Here is an 18961-nt window from a genome sequence, read left to right as displayed (position 1 = left end):
CTGGCCCAAGAACACACCATTTTCCCACAGGATTGCTTACTGCGTACACACATTGGTACCCAGGAGAAGTACTGAGAAGGAATCGCAGTCCCGCTGTACACTGAGGCTCTTGCTTTCCTAAAGGAAACTACTTGGGCAAGCATTTCGCCATTTCATCATTCCAAGCCACTGTTTTCCAGTAGACAGCAGCACCAGACCTATCTGGATCTGCTTTTGGCTTTGATAGGAGAGTGTCCAAGGTATTTCTTACTTGACAGTGGCTAGCTGTCACACTGGCACACCACTGCCTCCTGCAAACTCTCTGTACAGTAATGAAATGTCCCTCCTGTGGGATGACACAGTGAGGCGGGCTTTCTGTCTTTAGACAAAACTGTCCGATCCTGAAATACAGAATAAGGGCTCTTCTCAACCCAGTAGAGTTTATTGTACAGCTACTTACACATCCACAAAACCTTTCCTCTGAAAAACAGAAAACATAGCCTCAGATCTCTCCACATAACGCAGTAGGTGCTGTAAGCTGTAAGTCTGATCTCACACATATTTATATCTAATTCAGACGTGTTTATTATAATCAGTAATCCTAGTGCATTGGCCAAGTTAAACCCAGCAGGTAAAAGCGATGCCGGTGCACCAGGGTTGTACACAAGTGCCCTTGTTTTAGCAGCAATGGCAGAGAGCCCCAGCATGTGTTGTGGGCACAGAGAAGAGATAGGCAGGTCTGGACACATGGACACAGACATTCTGAGTCTCAACTGTCGAAAACCAAGCCTGGGCTCAACAACAAAAGCTTGTTGACTTCTGAGCAAAGAGCAAAGTTCTAACAAGGGTGGAGCGAGCTGCAAGTCGCCAACATGGGCGGGCCTGGCACAAAGGCAAAATTCCTCAGTTGATAAACTCCATAAGGGTTTTTGCAAGTCTTCATAACCTATTAGTCTGAAAAGTAAAATATCCTCATTTTAATCTGCCAGGTGATGCCTAATAGCCTAACGTGTTTTTAACGTTACCAACCATCTCCCCCAGAATCGACTGGCTAAAAAAACAAACTGTCAGAAGCTGAAGGTTGGAAGTACTCAATTAAAAATGATTCTGCTGGGGGTGGGAGAGCTTGGCGAGGATCTTGGAATCCAGGAAGAGCTGAAGGGAAGGAACTGGTGGACCACGATGATGAAAATACATTGTATGCATGTGTGAAATTCTCAGAGAGTAAAGGCAAATGTTGTAGTAAAAGGCACACTTAAAATGCATGGCTTGAAGTCTCCAGGATAAGGCATCAGGTTACAAGCTTCCTCCATGCAGGTGACTAATGAGACAAGCCAAAGGGCAAAGGATAGAAAGCGATGTGTAGAACAGAGGGGCTGGGAGCGCTGGCTAGCCCTAAGGATGTAAGAGGAAGGCCAAAGTGGGGAAAACAGCAGGATGCACTGAAAAGGAACGGGGCAGCGTGCGGCTATAATGTGGCTCTCGGTGTGTGGCAGAGGTCTCATCTAAAGATAAGAGACTAGCAGTCGCCTCAGGCCTGAGTCCAGTAGAGGACACTGCAGCAGAGAGAAACTCCTGCTTGATGGTGTAGCTGTGCAGAGGAGCCCCAATTGTCACACCTAGTGTCTTGCAGGGTGGTGGCAGTGCCATCCTGGGAGTTAAGGTTAAGAAGTAAGTTTAAAGCTGTGATTGCTCACAAGACAAAAGCAGACCTCGAATCGATAGGCTAATGATTCTCTGCGAGCATTAGAAAGCAAGTATAAGTTAAACCTAGAGGAACTAGACAAATCAGTGAACTAGAAACTCAAGGAACAATAGAAACAAAGACATAAATAAAACAAGATAAAGACCAAAGAGTCCGTAGCCAAACTAGTCAAATGAAAGACCAAGTTAATGAAATAAAAGAAAGGAGAACAGACAACAGAGAATCATGAGAAAAAAATACTTGAACATTTTATATTCAAAGAGCTGGAAAGTCTCGGAGAAATGAATAAATTCAGAGACATATAACATGTAAAATTTGTATTAAGTAGATATAAACAGCTGATCTGTAATGAACAAAAACATTGATATAGTAACAGTCTTCCAATAAGGAAACCTCAGGACAGTAGGATTCCGTGTTGAATTCCTCAACACATTTTAAAAAATGCTAACAACGGTACTTTTCAAATAATTCCATATTATCAGAAGGTACACAGCAAACTAATCCTGTTAAGAGAACACCCTGATGCCAAAGTTAGATACGAAACATACTCTAGACCACGCCTGATGGAAGTGTGCAAAACTCTTTAACGAAAGGCTTGTAGACTGTTGGGGTGTAGGAATTACTTCACAAACCACACAAACACCGGGCTAAGTCAGATGGAGAGGGTTTATGAGCAGAGACCCCAGGACTGCTTGACAGGTTAATAGTTCAGAGTCGGGAATTGAACCATGACCCTAAACTAAGTTAAGACCCTACAGGGTTTTTAAGCCCCAAATCCACAAACAGCTGTGTCAAGTTATTTTGCCAACCAGGATATAATGATAGGGGATGTCCTTAGAAGCACATCTTTGTTGTATATTTATCCTGCTCCCACTGGTTGGGGTTTCAGCTGTGACGGGGGATTTGCCTGGTCTCACGTTCATGTCCTAACTTACCAACCAGGAGTCAGTTACCCACATACATGTCTCTTTCTGCCAAGTAGGATGTCAGTACCAAAGACCTCCTTGGGAACTGAAACTTTACTAGACCACTACTCAGAATGGAAATCTTATTCCAAATAGTTTCTTAGATTGGTGCAGGTGTCCCTCTTATTTTGGGATCCACCCCAGGAGCAGCTTATACCATAAAAGCTTGTACACAGGTACAAGAACTGCTGCTGGGTGGTTGGTTCAGGTCCCAGATTATTGTGGGTAACTATACAAAGCATACAAATGACCGTGATTGGCTTCCAAGGGCACAGAACATAACAAAGCATACAAATGACCGTGATTGGCTTCCAAGGGCACAGAACATAACAGGATACGCAACCAATCTGGGCATTAGGACGTTTCCTAGCAACAGCGGAAACATATGAGAAAGTCTCCTTATAGTGGCAGGCTGGTCAGGTAACTGTTACTTAGGCCTTAACATCTTATCTAGGCTTTAACATTCCATTCAGGCCTTAGTACTTTACTTAGACTTCAACATATACTGAATTTAATAATGCATTAAAGATGGGCATAGCGACCCGTGCCTTTAATCCCAGTACTTGAAAGGCAGAGACAGACAGACAGACAGACAGACTTCTGTGACATCGAGGCCACCCTGGTATACTTAGTGGATTCCAGTACTCTCAGAGCTAAATAGTGAGACCTGACTTTAAAAAAGAAAGGAAAAGAAAAGAAAAACAACAAAAATACCCAACCCCCCCCCAAAAAAAAGCAATACATTGAAAAGATCATACGACACAAATCAGTTGGCTTCCTTCAGAGATGAAAGGAAGGATCAGCATCTGCCAATCAGGAAGCTTAGTGCAGTTCATCAGTAGGTTCAGGGCAGAAATCACATGTCCATTTTAATAGATGGAGCTTGTTTCATCCCAAAGTTAAGGAGGGTCTGTCCTGAAAAGAACCCACACAATCCAGACACGTGGGCAAGTTGGGAGGACTCTGAGAAACGTGCTCTAAGAATAAAGGTTTGGGACTCGGTGTGCTTGTCTCAGGGCCTGTATTCCCACTTGGTAACCTCGTCTAGCGCAGATGCAAGAGAGACAGAGTCTACACTGCTCATGTGTCTCATGGTGAGGAAACTCCTAGTACACTGTCCCATTCACAACCAGGAGCAAATATTGGCAATAAGTTGATTCCAGTCGCGTGGATTATGACTCTGATTTATTGCTTGGGTTTTTTAAGTGTTTGAGCTGACCGAGAAAATGTCCTGGAGTAGCTTAGCTATGAGGTCCTAGAAGCCTCCAGAATTTCCCAGCAGCAAGAGTCCCCCGAATATCGAACTGCTACTGAAAATCAGAAGTGAACCATACATGAGTTGCCCACCCGCCAGATTCTCCAGCAGCAGGAAGGTTCCAGAATGCAGGGTTTTCCATGCCCCGACCCACAGAGGCCCAGGTATATGGAGACTGACTGATTGCCATTCTTTTTGAGCTGCCTTGCCTAGTCTGTGAGGGCACGAGACCTACTGGGTGGTGTTAGCATGGGGTTATTAGCTCTAGTTTCTCAGAACACATTTCCTTTTATTTCTCATTAGCTCATCCAGGATGCTGGCCACCCTGTCCCATAAGGACAGAAGGAATAGAGAAGAGCCTTTGAAGTCAGAAGAGCTAGCTAGCATATCAGCTCCAGGGGTGGCCACACGTGCTTAAGGGGACACACTGTGTACTTGGGAAACACAAAGAGAAGCTAACTGTTCCCGTTTGTGGCTTCTTGGGAGGTGTCAGTGAGAGAGAGGTGTAGGGGCATTTTTAAGGCTACCACGAGGAAAGTCATTGCATAAACATGGAAATGGAAGTCAGTGGACTGTTGAATTCTCAGCAGAGCTGTGGAACTGTAAGGCCCAGAAGCACTCAGTCGCCCGGCACCATGGTAAAACATTGCTGAATTTTGATCCACCTTATCAATCACCAAACCTTTGAGGGTGGCCTTCCTGCCTTTGTTTCTCACCTTCTCTCAGCCCAATGCTGAAAACGTCAGCTGTAAGCAACCAGCTGCAAGCTGAAACCCATCCTTCCCTACCTTCTGCAGCTATGCCAGGCCTTGTGGGGATGAGGCATGCCAGGGGCAGGGCAGTGGAAGAGCCCCAGCTCTGCCCTGATGTGGGAGGCTAATCCTCTGTGAGGCACTGGATGCCAGCTCCCAGGGCTGCCTTGGAGACCATGCTTGGCAGTGTCAGCACAGTCGCCTTTGCACGCACACCCAGCCCAAGAGAATAATGAGGATTTTTTTCTTTCAAAGCAAGACAGGGATGCCACATGTGCTTTGAATAAAGTCTTCATTTGTCCAACTTCCAGCCAACTGCTGTTTGATGTGAATTTCAACTTGAGAAGGTCAAGTACTGTGCAGAAAAATAAACCCCAGTTGGTTTTCCTTCTGGTCCTATCTCTTTAAACACACACAGACACAGACACAGACACAGACACAGACACACACACACACACACACACACACACACACACACACACAAAGCACACACATAAGCACACGCACACACATGCACACACACAAGCACAAGCACAACCACAACACACATACACACACAAACACACACACAAAGCACACACACAAACACATACACACACACACACACACACACACACACACACACACTTGCCTGTGTGAGGATCTAGGGTAGGTAGGTGGTGGTGGTGGTAATGTTTCCATGTGTCTATCTAGGACATGTTGAAAATGGCTTCTGGTTACTAAAGCCTAACAGTTATTTCAGAGACTGAGCCTGGAAGCTTCTCCTTGCAACAAACACTAATGAGTCAAGTTCATTATGTGTTTTCTCTTTTAAGTCTCTTTCCAGTGTTTTTGAGAGTCTGAACCTACTCCATCTTGGGACTGGCCTCCATCTTGAGAGAAACTTGACCTATAGCTGAACCTAGGCTGCACCCAAGTACCTGGAAGGACCCCACGGCTTGTCCTTGGCCCACACCCCAGAGCTGCTTCCTAGCATCAGTCAATCAAAGATTAGTCTGATTGTTTCAGATGCTCTTTCGGACCCTTGTGACTGTTCAGGGCTTTGCTTCAGAGCACCCACCTGTCAGCTTACAATGTTCACCACTAGGTGCTTTCCAGGCTGGAACCCCCTCGCTTGCTCACCATCTCCTATAAAGCCTTGTCCTGCTGAAAGCTCGGAGCCACACCCCCCCTTTCTGCTGCGTCAGAGATGGCATGGCCCAAGCTCGAGCTTCTAAATAAAGACCCTGGTGCTATTGCACTACCTTCGGCTCCTTGGTGGTCTTCTGGGGTTCACGAACACTTTCTGGCATAACATTTTCCTCCTGGCTTGCCTCAGTAAAGTACTGGGCAGGAGCCCAGTATGTTATCAGAAGTGTGTGTAGGCCACATCTTCACTGCAGAGGTTTGAGCCCTACTCAGATGTTATTTTTTGAAGTACCTTGGCCTTCGATCCTGTGGTGGGTGGTGAGAGGGGTCCATGCTCCCCTTGAACGTTTTCACCTCTGCTTCAGCCTGTTTTACGTTGACAAATCTTTGTTTTAGCAGAGAGGTCCCAAGCTTCTATAAGAACAGGCAAACACCTCCTTTGTTTTCTGAATCCTGGACACATAAATGTGCAGCAAACACTTGAGATGAATGTTTTCTTGACATAGAGAAGAAATTTCTAGCCCTCGATTCAGGATTATTTTAAACTCATTGTCATTAAAAGGATAGAACCATTTACAAATAACGGTATAACAGTCCTGCGCTTGGGGGAGGGAGGACGGAAGTCACCAGTATCTACCCGTAATCTACTGATTACCGGAAGGAAATGCAAAAGACAGCAAGGACACATTTAGATTTAAGTTCACAGAAATCACGACTGCTTTCATGGACACTGGCTCTGACATTTCTGGCTGCTTGTGGAAGTCAGTGAAGCATGAAAAATCCCAGGATGTAAGTTAAAAGATCCTCAGAGGCCCAAATCTTTCTATGGAATATATGCTGAAATATAAGACAGTTTGCAAGGACAATGAAGATTGTGACAGAGAGGGAAAGACACACAGACTTCCACATAATTTTATAAAATGCACAAACCCCAGGACCAGTCATTCCGTTTGTTTTCTTTTATCTCCTCCAAACTCCATTGCTCTGCAGTCACCATGAGTCAGCTATTTCTGCTCTGACTGCTCTGCCCTGAGCTTCTTGTGGTTTTCACTGCCACCTTACGAGATCTAGGATAGTCACCTCCCTAGACTAACGCCCCACTCTTGTATCAAATATTTTCAGCTCCCTGAGTCTGAGAACTGATGGTGTCAATGTTTCTGACTGTGGTGAGATTCTGAATTCATACCAACTATGCTCCAAAAAGATCGATAGACTAGATTCCAATCGGGTATATTTTATTAATTTATAATGTCAGGCCATAAAACTATGTTTTCCTGGTAGTACTAAAACATGATGGAGATGTAATATTAAGAACATTTATGGGGGCTGGGGATTTAGCTCAGTGGTAGAGCGCTTACCTAGGAAGCGCAAGGCCCTGGGTTAGGTCCCCAGCTCCGAAAAAAAGAACCAAAAAAAAAAAAAAAAAAAAAAAAAAAAAGAAGAAGAAGATGAACATTTATGGCTTCCGGCGTTGCTGGTGGAGGTGGGTGAAGAAGGAGCGGGCCCTCCCCGCTCGTTCTCGCTCCCACCCTCTCTCTCTCTCTCTCTCTTTCCCTCTCGGGCAACATGGCGGGCGTGGAAGAGGCATCGTCTTTCCGGGGCCACCTGAATGGCGACCTGGATCCAGATGACAGGGAAGAGGGAACCTCCAGCACGGCCGAGGAAGCCGCCAAGAAGAAAAGACGGAAGAAGAAGAAGGTCAAAGGGGCTGTGTCAGCAGGGCAACAAGAACTTGATAAAGAATCGGGAACCTCAGTGGACGAAGTAGCAAAACAGTTGGAGAGACAAGCACTGGAGGAGAAAGAGAAAGATGATGACGATGAAGACGGAGATGGTGACGGTGATGGTGCAGCTGGGAAGAAGAAGAAAAAGAAGAAGAAGAGAGGACCAAGAGTTCAAACAGACCCTCCCTCAGTTCCAATATGTGACCTGTATCCTAATGGTGTATTTCCCAAAGGACAAGAGTGTGAATACCCACCCACCCAAGATGGGCGGACAGCTGCTTGGAGAACCACAAGTGAAGAGAAAAAGGCGGTAGACCAGGCTAGTGAGGAGATTTGGAACGACTTCCGAGAAGCTGCCGAAGCACACTGGCAAGTTAGGAAATACGTCATGAGCTGGATCAAGCCTGGGATGACAATGCTAGAAATATGTGAGAAGTTGGAAGACTGTTCCCGAAAGCTCATAAAGGAGAATGCAGGCCTGGCCTTTCCCACTGGGTGTTCTCTCAACAACTGTGCTGCACATTACACTCCCAATGCTGGTGACACGACAGTCTTCCAGTACGACGACATCTGTAAGATCGACTTTGGAACGCATATAAGTGGTAGAATAATTGATTGTGCTTTTACTGTTACTTTTAATTCCAAATATGACATATTATTACAAGCTGTAAAAGATGCCACCAATACTGGAATGAAGTGTACTGGGATTGATGTCCGTCTCTGTGATGTTGGTGAGGCCATTCAAGAAGTTATGGAGTCCTATGAAGTAGAAATAGATGGGAAGACCTATCAAGTGAAACCCATACGGAACTTAAATGGACATTCAATTGGGCCATATAGAATTCACACTGGAAAAACAGTGCCCATTGTGAAAGGAGGGGAGAAGAGGTGTATGCCATTGAGACCTTGGGTAGCACAGGGAAGGGCGTGGTTCATGACGACATGGAATGTTCACACTACATGAAAAATTTTGATGTGGGACACGTGCCAATAAGGCTTCCAAGAACAAAACACTTGTTGAATGTCATCAACGAAAACTTCGGTACCCTTGCCTTCTGCCGAAGGTGACTGGATCGCTTGGGAGAAAGTAAATACTTAATGGCTCTGAAGAACCTGTGTGACTTGGGCATTGTAGATCCATATCCACCACTCTGTGACATTAAAGGATCATACACAGCACAGTTTGAACATACCATACTGCTGTGCCCAACCTGTAAAGAAGTTGTCAGCAGAGGAGATGACTATAAAAACTTAGTCCAAAGCCAACTCAACGTCTTTATTTTCTAAGCTTTGTTGGAACACATTATACCACAAGTAATTTGCAACATGTTGTCTGTTTTAACAGTGGACCTGTGTAATGCCGTTATCCATGTTTAAAGGAGTTTGATCAAAGCCAAACTGTCTACATGTAATTAACCAAGGAAAAGCCTTTCAAGACTTTACTGTTAACTGTTTCTCCCGTCTAGGAAATGCTGTACTGCTCACTAGTTAGGAATTACTTACACGTTTTGTTTTGAAGACCTAAGAGATGCTTTTTGGATATTTATATTGCCATATTCTTACTTGGATGCTTTGAATGACTACATACATCCAGTTCTGCACCTATGCCCTCTGGTATTGCTTTTTAACCTTCCTGGAATCCATTTTCTAAAAAATAAAGACATTTTCAGATCTGAGAGCCACATTTTAATGTCTACGCTCGTAACTCTAAACAGAAAGCAGCTTGAGTGTGGATGGTGTTATCTGACTGTGCATACAGCAGATACCACAGATTCTCTTCAGGCATGGTGGCTACAAGGTCTTCATGTGTATGAAGCAGGCAGGAATGAGTGCAGTTGAGGAATGTGTTTTGTAGAAGCATATTTAAAATGTCTCCCCCACCTCTCATAGGAAGATGTACTGATTTAAGCATCGTGGGAGGGATCACGGTGCCAACTGGAAAAACCTTGATGTAGTGAATGTCCCTTAACCCATATATGTATTCCACATTAGAAAACCAAATCAACATTAAAGCCACAAGCAAAAAAAAAAAAAAAAAAAAAGGTAAAATATCCTAGGAATGGCAGCCATCGTGACACTTCAGGATGAACTAAGTCGATGCCATCCCTGGAAAAGGTGGTCAGAGGTAATATTTGAGTAATTCTGCTACTGTGTTACGTTCTAGATTCATTTTTGTTGCTATGATAACATCCTGATAGAAAGAAACTTAGGGAATTCTAGTTACAGTCCACTGCTGTGGGGGAGCAGCAGTATATACAGCTTGAGAGAGCTGACGGCAGTCAAGAGCAGAGAAAAATTAAAGCATCCAGACCTGCTCCGCGTATCCTTTCTCATACAGTTCAGGATTCCTTGTCTAGAAAATAGTGCCACCCACAGTGGACTGTGTCTCCTAGCATCAATAATCAATCAAGACAATCTTCTACAGACATGTTGATGGGCAAACTTGATTCAGAGAGTTCTTCAATTTCCCAGTCATTTTCTAAGGTGTATCACATTGACGTTAAGAACTATCACTATATACTAACATATGATATATAATCAATTTTGCGGGTTATATATACATTTATACATTGAGAACTTACAGGTAAACATTTAAGAAGCCATGGTTCTGAGTCTTTTGATAGGTTTTTTTTTTTTTAATTGGTCTAAAATGCAGTCTGAAGGGGCATGTAAGGAATTGGGACTTAGTAACTTTAGATAATTTGCCTTTGGTCTTATAGGTAATGAAATGTATAGTTTGGCTTATAAATGTTGCTAGTCTATTTGGGTGCAGGGGGTGGGGTGGGGAGGGAAAGGGGAGGGAAAGCCTGGGAGAGTGGGGCCTAAAACTGAGGTGAACTAAAGTCTCATGCGATAGTCAACTTTATTCAGAGCATCAGACAATTTATACTTTGAGGGTTAGGGGAAGGGCTGGAGAGATGGCTCAGCGGTTAAGAGCACTGACTGTTCTTCCAGAAGTCCTGAGTTCAAATCCCAGCAACCACATGGTGGCTCACAACCATCTGTAATGAGATCTGATGCCCTCTTCTGGTGTCTGAAGACAGTTATAGACCCACATAGAACAAACAAACAAACAAACAAACAAATAATAAATAGATAAATAAATAAATAAATAAATAAATAAATAAATAAATAAATAAAGGCGTGTCCAGAGTAAAGTGTAAGATCACAGGGACAAACCGCACATGGCAGTGTTTTTCCGTAGAGACATTTGAATAGCCAGAGTAAACGCCTATTTGCTGCACGTGGAGGGAGCATGAGCGCCCATGTCAAGAACAATCCAAGTTATGAAGAGATTGCAAGACTCCGTCTTGTTTACTTGGAGTTATCCCACAAGAGCTCAGAAATCTAACACAACTTCATTCGTGGACTGTGTTCCGGCCATAAACATTTCATGTGTACCATAATATACACATAATGTATTCTCTCTTGGCAAAGTCATACGGGAAACAGATTTAGATCAGGTAGTAGCTCATATTGACATGAAGGCAAAATTTATAGTTGTTTCTTTTAGAATTCTTTACAGTTTCTTTGTGAATGTCAAGATAGTCTTTAAAATGTAAAAACTAGACTTTTTATTTTGGTTACATTGGGCTGGAATGAGTAAATTCCACTGACTGATATTATAGCAGATCTGGCTATTGGTTGGAAAGAGTTGTTTCAGTAAATCAATGTATTACATTTTAAGGCAATATTTCTTAACTGTGGTACACATTAGGAAGACTAGGAAAGTGGTTAGAACACAGAAGACCAACTCTCACACACTCTTCTTCCAACCAAATACGAATGCATGGAAAACTTTTTCCATTGATTCCATGAGAGGTCACCATGGGAACCAATTATTACTCTAGTCTGACAGTGCTGTGACCATAAGCTATGGCTCATGCGATCACTCTGCCAAAAGACTGGGAGATAGAAATTAAGTAGAAGGAAATTCGTTGGAGTTTGGCTTTGATTAAAAATAGAAAAGATTTATGTCTCAAAGATCCATCTTTGAATGTATTAGATGGGCTGAGGGTGTTTATACAACACATTAGGTTACAATGAAGGAGTGGGTAGAGAACCCCATTGTAGGGAGACTTTCTCTTCAGGTCACATATGTGTGCACTTGCACATGGAGGCTGAAAGTTGACGTTGGGAATTTTTCATGACAGCTGTCCAGCTATTTATTGAGATGAGTTCTCTTGCTGAACTCCATAGAGCTCACGTTTGGGCTAGCTAGTTGGCTTGCTCCAGGGATCTCCTGTCTCAACCTCCTGCATGCTGGGGGCCATCTTGCCCATTAAGCATTTATATGGGTGATGAGAATACAAACTCCACACTTAAGTCAAGCTTGCAAGACAAATGATTTACTGCCTGAACCATCTCCCCAGACCCTAGTGGGTGGATTTTTCAAGTCTAGAAGTTGGAGAACCCTGATCAACCTTAACCTTCAATAAAATCCTAACGAGACAAAGACTCAGACCAACCACATCTTTCTGGTCTATCTCGGTTTCCCTTGCTAAACAATACTGTTCTTTCATTGGGATCTCACTTATCAAGGATCTCTTACCCATTTCTTTGATGCCTAGTTTGCTTTTGGGAGAGTCCTCTTGAGTAGTCATCTTATCCAAGGACTGAAGTAATCACCCGGCTTGTTGTGAATGATACAGCTATTTTCATTGAGTGAGACCAACTATTACCTAACAAGAGAAAGCTGGAGGCAAGTTGAGACCTGAGGTGTAACCCTGTCAGAGAGGTCTCCTTAAGAACAAGTCTGCAGTCTGGATTATTTCCAAAGAGAAAAACTTCAAGTTCAAACATAGAAATGGTTTAGCTATGCCTAAGCTGTGGTAAATTTGTTTTTCTAATTAGAAGTGTACCTGACAGAGTGGTATACACCCAGAACACCTAATGAGCAAAGACAGAAGAACGGCTTAAAGTTTGCGGCTAGCCTGTTCTACCTCACAGTTTCAGGTTAGGGAGAGTTGTAAACTGAATGAATGAATGAATGAATGAATGAATGAATGAATGAATGAATGAAAAACAAATCATTGCAATCTGACAAGGATTAGGGTTTATTGGTGGTGGGTTCATTCCCACAGCTGAGACCTAGTCTTGGAAATGTTCACTTCGGCATTCATATCTAGGGATTTCTGAGACATTTCAACACTTTGTGGGAAAATGGCATAAAAGATTTTGTGTCAGAGAAGTTCTTAAAAGCCAGAGATAGTTCTACATTTCTCCAGTGTATAAAGAAGGGAGATGACTTACTTTCCTCCAAAGTAATTTGTTGGGAATGACCTCGGTCAAGCAGATTGTTTTCTTTACGACTTAGTGAGCTTTCCTTAAATAATTGAATGTAGTGCTTACGGCTCATTAATCCATTATCTAATTTAATCATTAACCCCTGCAAGCTAACTAATCTTGTAGTTTATTTTAAAGATGAGACCAAGACGCAACACAAGCTCAGAGGAAATCTCAGGAAGGAATGAGAAGCTCCCTGAAGGACATGGGACCTATGCGTGGATTGTGGAAATGTTTATAAGCTAGCTAAGCAAAAGTGGGGGAGAAGAAGAGAAAAAATAGAATAAAATGGAATGGGGGGCTGGGAATAGAACAGTGTGCTGGGCCCTAAGACAACTCCCTTCTATCAATGCGCAAAGCCCTGGGTAGGAATTCTCGAGACCCCACATCCAAGGAGCGCATGTTTGAAGCCCTTGCTGTCCTGTTCATCCATGTGCATGCACAGTCTCACCACCATGAATGGGGGTCTTGTACAGCTGGTCACAGCCGGGTTGACATGGGTTCCACAAGCTCTTAGACAAACATGTCCTTCTCTCTGGTCCCCCTCCTCCTTTAGTGATCTGCTGTACCTTCAAGGGGCCAATTGCCCCCTTCCCCTCATCTCTCATCTTTTAGGTCCCTGTTGGATTTACCTGATAGATGCCATAAAAGGAGTTTAGATTTACATAAAATCAAACCAGGGTTTGTCTTTCAGATTCACTGGATATGCGACATTGGGAAATGATTTCTTGTTCTCTACATTTCCCCCCCTCATCTGCAAATGGAGAAGGTTTATATATACAGAAAATACTGAGCAATGCTTAGGAATTCAAGGTCTGAACTCTGACACCAATTTAAAACGACTGCAATTTTTGACATATTACCTGATTTCTGCAAACCTCATTCTCTGCATCTATAAAAAGATTTAAAAGCACATACCCCATAGCGTTGTGAGAGGAAATGAAGACATCTAACATATGAGTCACTTGACATGCTCTCTGACAAACGGGGAACAAGCAACAGGTATTAGCTCTACCGCCATTGTCGGCTCAAGTGACTTCCCCGGATGAGGTAGCTGCCTTCACTACAGCATCCTCTGGAGCACTGAGTAACTTCTGTGTGCTTTCCTCTTTCTGAACTGTTGGCCTTTGATGTGCTTACAAGTGATACAGAATTAAGTGACATAGAAACTGTGGACTAAAACTCAAAAAAAGAGGTGAATGCTGTCTCACGTGTGTGTGTGTGTGTGTGTGTGTGTGTGTGTGTGTGTGTGTGACTCTCTGAGAAGAAAGAAGGCTGGGTCGAGTAGAGTTAACCTCAAATTCATGTCTACCCAAATGCCAGAGGGTGACACTATTAGGAATGATTTTCGTGCATATATTTTTGTCCATTAAGGTTGGACCTAAATTCAACATTCAGTGTCTTTGTAAGAAGGTTTCGTGAGAGCTTGTAGGTAGGATAGCTGACGAGAAGGCTGCACCTGTATGACTCAGTGAGGAAGGAAGTCAAAACAACACAAAGAACACTCTGCCTTGAAGAAAGAAAAAAGGGGAATGCTCAAAAACTCTACACTCTCTCCCTACTTATTCAATATTGTACTCGAAGTACTAGCCAGTGCAATCAGAAAACAAAAGGAGGTCAAAGGGATACAAGTTAGAAAGGAAGAAGTCAAAATATCACTATTTGCAGATGATATGATAGTATACTTAAGTGACCCCAAAAATTCCACCAGAGAACTCCTACAGCTGATAAATAATTTCAGCAAAGTGGTTGGATATAAAATTAACTCAAAACAAATCAATAGTCTTCCTCTACTCAAAGGATAAACAAGCTGAGAAAGAAATTAGGGAAACGACATCCTTCACAATAGTCTCAAATAATATAAAATACCTTGGTGTGACTCTAACCCAGCAAGTGAAAAATCTGCATGACAAGAACTTCAAATCTCTGAAGAAAGAAATTGAAGAAGATCTCAGAAGACAGAAAGATCTCCCAGGCTCATGTATTGGCAGGATTAATATAGTAAAAACGGCCATCTTGCCAAAAACAATCTACAGATTCAATGCAATCCCCATCAAAAGGTCAATTCTTCACAGAGTTAGACAGAACAATTTACAAATTCATTTGGAATAACAAAAACCCAGCATAGTGAAAACTATCCTCAACAATAAAAGAACTTCTGGGGGAATAACCATCCCTGACCTCAAGCTGTATTGCAGAGCAATAGTGATAAAAACTGTATGGTATTGGTACAGAGACAGGCAGGTAGATCAATGGAATAGAATTAAAGACCCAGAAATGAAACCACACACCTATGGTCACTTGATCTTTGACAAAGGAGCTGGAAAAAAGATAGCATTTTCAACAAATGTTGCTGGTTCAACTGGAGGTCAGCATGTAGAAGAATGCAAACTGACCCATTCTTATCACCCTGTACAAAGCTTAAGTCCAAGTGGATCAAGGACCTCCACATCAAACCAGATACACTCAAACTAATAGAAGAAAAAGTGGGGAAGAGTCTCGAACACATGGGCACTGGAGAAATTTTCCTGAACAGAACACCAATGGCTTATGCTCTAAGATCAAGAATTGACAAATAGGACCTCATAAAATTGCAAAGCTTCTGTAAGGCAAAGGACACTGTCAATAGGACAAAACAGCAACCAACAGATTGGGAAAAGATCTTTACTAATCCTACATCTGATAGAGGGCTAATATCCAAAATATATGAAGTACTCAAGAAGTTAGACCGCAGGGAGATAAATAAGCCTATTAAAAAATGGGCTACAGGACTAAACAAAGAATTCTCAACTGAGTAATACTGAATGGCTGAGAAGTACCTAAAGAAATGCTCAACATCCTTAGTCATCAGGGAAATGCAAATCAAAACAACCCTGAGATCCCACCTCACACCAGTCAGAATGGCTAAGATCAAAAACTCAGGTGATGACAGATGCTGGTGAGGATGTGAAGAAAGAGGAACACTCCTCCATTGCTGATGGGATTGCAAACTGGTACAACCATTCTGGAAATCAGTCTGGAGGTTCCTAAGAAAATTGGACGTAATACTACCTGAGGGCCCAGCTATACTGCTCCTGGGCATATACTCAAATGATGATCCAACATATAAAAGAGACACATGCTCCACTATGTTCATAGCAGCCTTATTTATAATAGCCAGAAGCTGGAAAGAACCCAGATGCCCTTCAACAGGGGAATGGATACAGAAAATGTGGTACATCTACTCAATGGAGTACTACTCAGCTATTAAAAACAACTTCATGAAATTCTTATGCAAATGGATGGATCTAGAAAATATCATCCTGAGTGAGGTAACCCAAACACAAAAACACATGGTATACATTCACTGATAAGTGGACATAGCCCAAAAGCTCAGAATACTCAGGATACAATTCACAGATCACATGAAGCTCAAGAAGAAGGACGACCAAAGTGTGGGTGGTTCAGTCCTTCTTAGAAGAGGGAACAAAATACTCATGAGAGAAAATATAGAAACAAAGTGTGGAGCAGAGACTGAAGGAAAGGCCATCCAGAGACTGCCCGACCTGGGGATCCAGCCCATATACAGTCACCAAATCCAGACACTATTGTAGATGCCAAGATGCTTGCTGACAGAAGCCTGATATAGCTGTCTCCTGAGAGACTCTGCCAGAGCCTGACAAATACAGAAGTGGATGCTCACAGCCAACCATTGAACTGAGCACAGGGACCGCAATGTAGAGAAAGGACTGAAGGAAGTGAAGGTGTTTGCAACCCCATAGGAAGAACAACAATATCAACCAGTCAGACCTCCCCGCCCCCGCCAGAGCTCCCAGGGACTAAACCACCATCCTAAGAGTACACAGGGATGGACCCATGGCTCCAGTCATACATGTAGCAGAGGATGGCATTATCTGGCATCAATGGGAGGAAAGGCCCTTGGTCCTGTCAAGACTTGATGCCCCAGTGTAGGGGAATGCCAGGGTGGGTGAATGGGAAGGGAGTGGGTGGGTGGGTGAGCACCCTCATAAAAGCAGGGGGAGGGGGATGGGAATGGGATAGGGTGTTTCTGGAGAAGAAACCGGGAAAGGAGGACCAGGAAAGGGGGTAACATTAGAAATGTAAATTTAAGGGTTGGGGATTTAGCTCAGTGGTAGAGCGCTTGCCTAGGAAGCGCAAGGCCCTGGGTTCGATCCCCAGCTCCGAAAAAAAAGAACCAAAAAAAAAAAAAAAAAAAAGAAATGTAAATTTAAAATATCCAATAAAAGGGGAAAAAACAACTTTACAAGGGGCTATGCTGGGATATTTCACGGATGCACGGGTGTAGCGGTGACTTTAAGGAACACACACACACACACACACACACACACACACACACACACACACCAGTTTAATTTTGAGATGACTTGACTAGCTCACTATCTGGGCACTTCTAAAACTCCCCGCAGCCAGCAAACACTCCCCTCCAGTATTCCTGGCTTAACACCTCCTAAATCCGTATTTTATCTTTGCTTCTCAGGCTCCTTCTGGGCCGCCCCCTATCTGTGCAGCCCCAGACACTTCTGGGCGCTTTCCTCCTTGGACTGGCATTTCTGTGGTTACTCCCTCCCATTCTTTCCAGCGTGGGTGGTCCGTCCCACCCCTTCTCCTGCACGCCCTTTCTACCTCCTTCCTTCCCGCCACCTCAAAAACCAATTGGGGACAGGAGCCTTCAACACTTGGACATGCAGTGTCCCGATTTGGCGGGGGGTGGGGTGGGGGGAGGATTTAGACAAAGCATTAGAACCAATCCGCAACACGGAGGAGAGAGGGCAGTGCCTGAACAGAAAGGAAGCCAAGCATCCTGAAAGCTTCTGCAGATGACCTGCTAATGAGTTCTCCTCTGCGAACCCAAGGTGTCCAGATAAAAGACTCGGCATGTACTTTTCTAGGGGATGCCATGGGAGCAAATGGCTGTCGTCCTGTAATGTCAGGACAGTGTGACCAGAGACATAGGTGCACTGAGGTGTAGTCATAATGAGTTATTAGAGACTTGGCTGTTCACATTCAAGAGATCCCGGTGACAGATTCATGTCGCCGTGATGGGACAGTTATGTTAGGGACAGTACTCTCCAGACAACACTCACGAACTCTTTGAAGCATTTAGTAAAAGCTGTTTATCACCATATATTTCAAAGACAATGCGGGGTTTAAATGACAGTATTAAATGAATGTGTATCTGCCAATGTTTATTGGTATTCTGTCTTAGCTCCACCCACACTGCTAACAGCCAGGTATGCTCCACCCCATAGTTGCCTGGCAACAGCCAGCTGTGCCTGACACTATAAAATGGTCTGCTTGCCCCTTCCTTTTCCTCTTCCTCCTCTCTTACTCCCCTCTTACCCTCTCTTACTCTTTGTTCTCCTGTTTTTGCCCCCTTTCTCCTTCCCACGTGCCCATGGCCCGCAGCCTTTCCTCTCCTCTCCTCTTCTCTCATTAAACCTCTCCACGTGGAACCATGTTGTCTGGGTGTGTTCTGTCCAGGCACAGGCCGAGATTTAAAACCCTAACAGTCTAGCGCCCTTTGTTTATTTGAGACAGGATCTCTAATGAACGTTCAATATTCCTGCCTCAGCCTCCCAGGTGCCGGGATTAAAGGTGTTCATGGCTGTAGCACTGACCTTGAATACTTAAGAGTTTTAATTAAGGGATAGCCTACCATGCAAACTATTCTTTTGTTTTTGTTTTTATGACGTGTAATTTTGTTAGTTTGTTTACATGAGCTTAAGATGCTCCACTAAGACTCACTCATTTTGTCATTTCTTGGGAATTTTTTTCTTGCCAAATTCAAACAGATGTACTCAACTCATAGGACAACAAGCAAGCAGTGGAAAGAGGGAAGCCATTCTGGCATGGGTCTATCTCTCTCAGTAGCGGGAGGCACAGGGCAAAGACGGTGCTTGGCGGGCTCACTTTAGGAATTATCCCATTAATTTTGGACCATGCTTAGTCATAGGAAGTGGACTCACAGAGGTAAAGGCAGGGGGTTGGAGGGGCAGTTACTACATGCTACACTATGATTTGAATTGTGCGATGCCTTCAGTCAGGTAAGCCCTGGTAAGTTTCAGGCACAGTTACAATAAGACAGTGGGAATAAGACGAGGGTGTGAAAGGTGCAGAGGGAGACATTGTGCTGGCCCAGTGACAGG

General features: G+C 43.6%; 1 pseudogene; it reads left to right on the top strand.

Moving 5' to 3' along the window:
* Positions 1–7318: 7318 nt before the first annotated feature.
* Positions 7319–9192, top strand: Metap2-ps4 (methionyl aminopeptidase 2, pseudogene 4; annotated as a pseudogene).
* Positions 9193–18961: the final 9769 nt, after the last annotated feature.

The sequence above is a fragment of the Rattus norvegicus genome, chromosome 2, assembly GCF_036323735.1.
Source record: "Rattus norvegicus strain BN/NHsdMcwi chromosome 2, GRCr8, whole genome shotgun sequence".
NCBI lineage: Eukaryota > Metazoa > Chordata > Mammalia > Rodentia > Muridae > Rattus > Rattus norvegicus.
The sequence above is the reverse complement of the archived record's forward strand: the minus strand, read 5'-3'. Positions and strand labels throughout refer to the sequence as shown.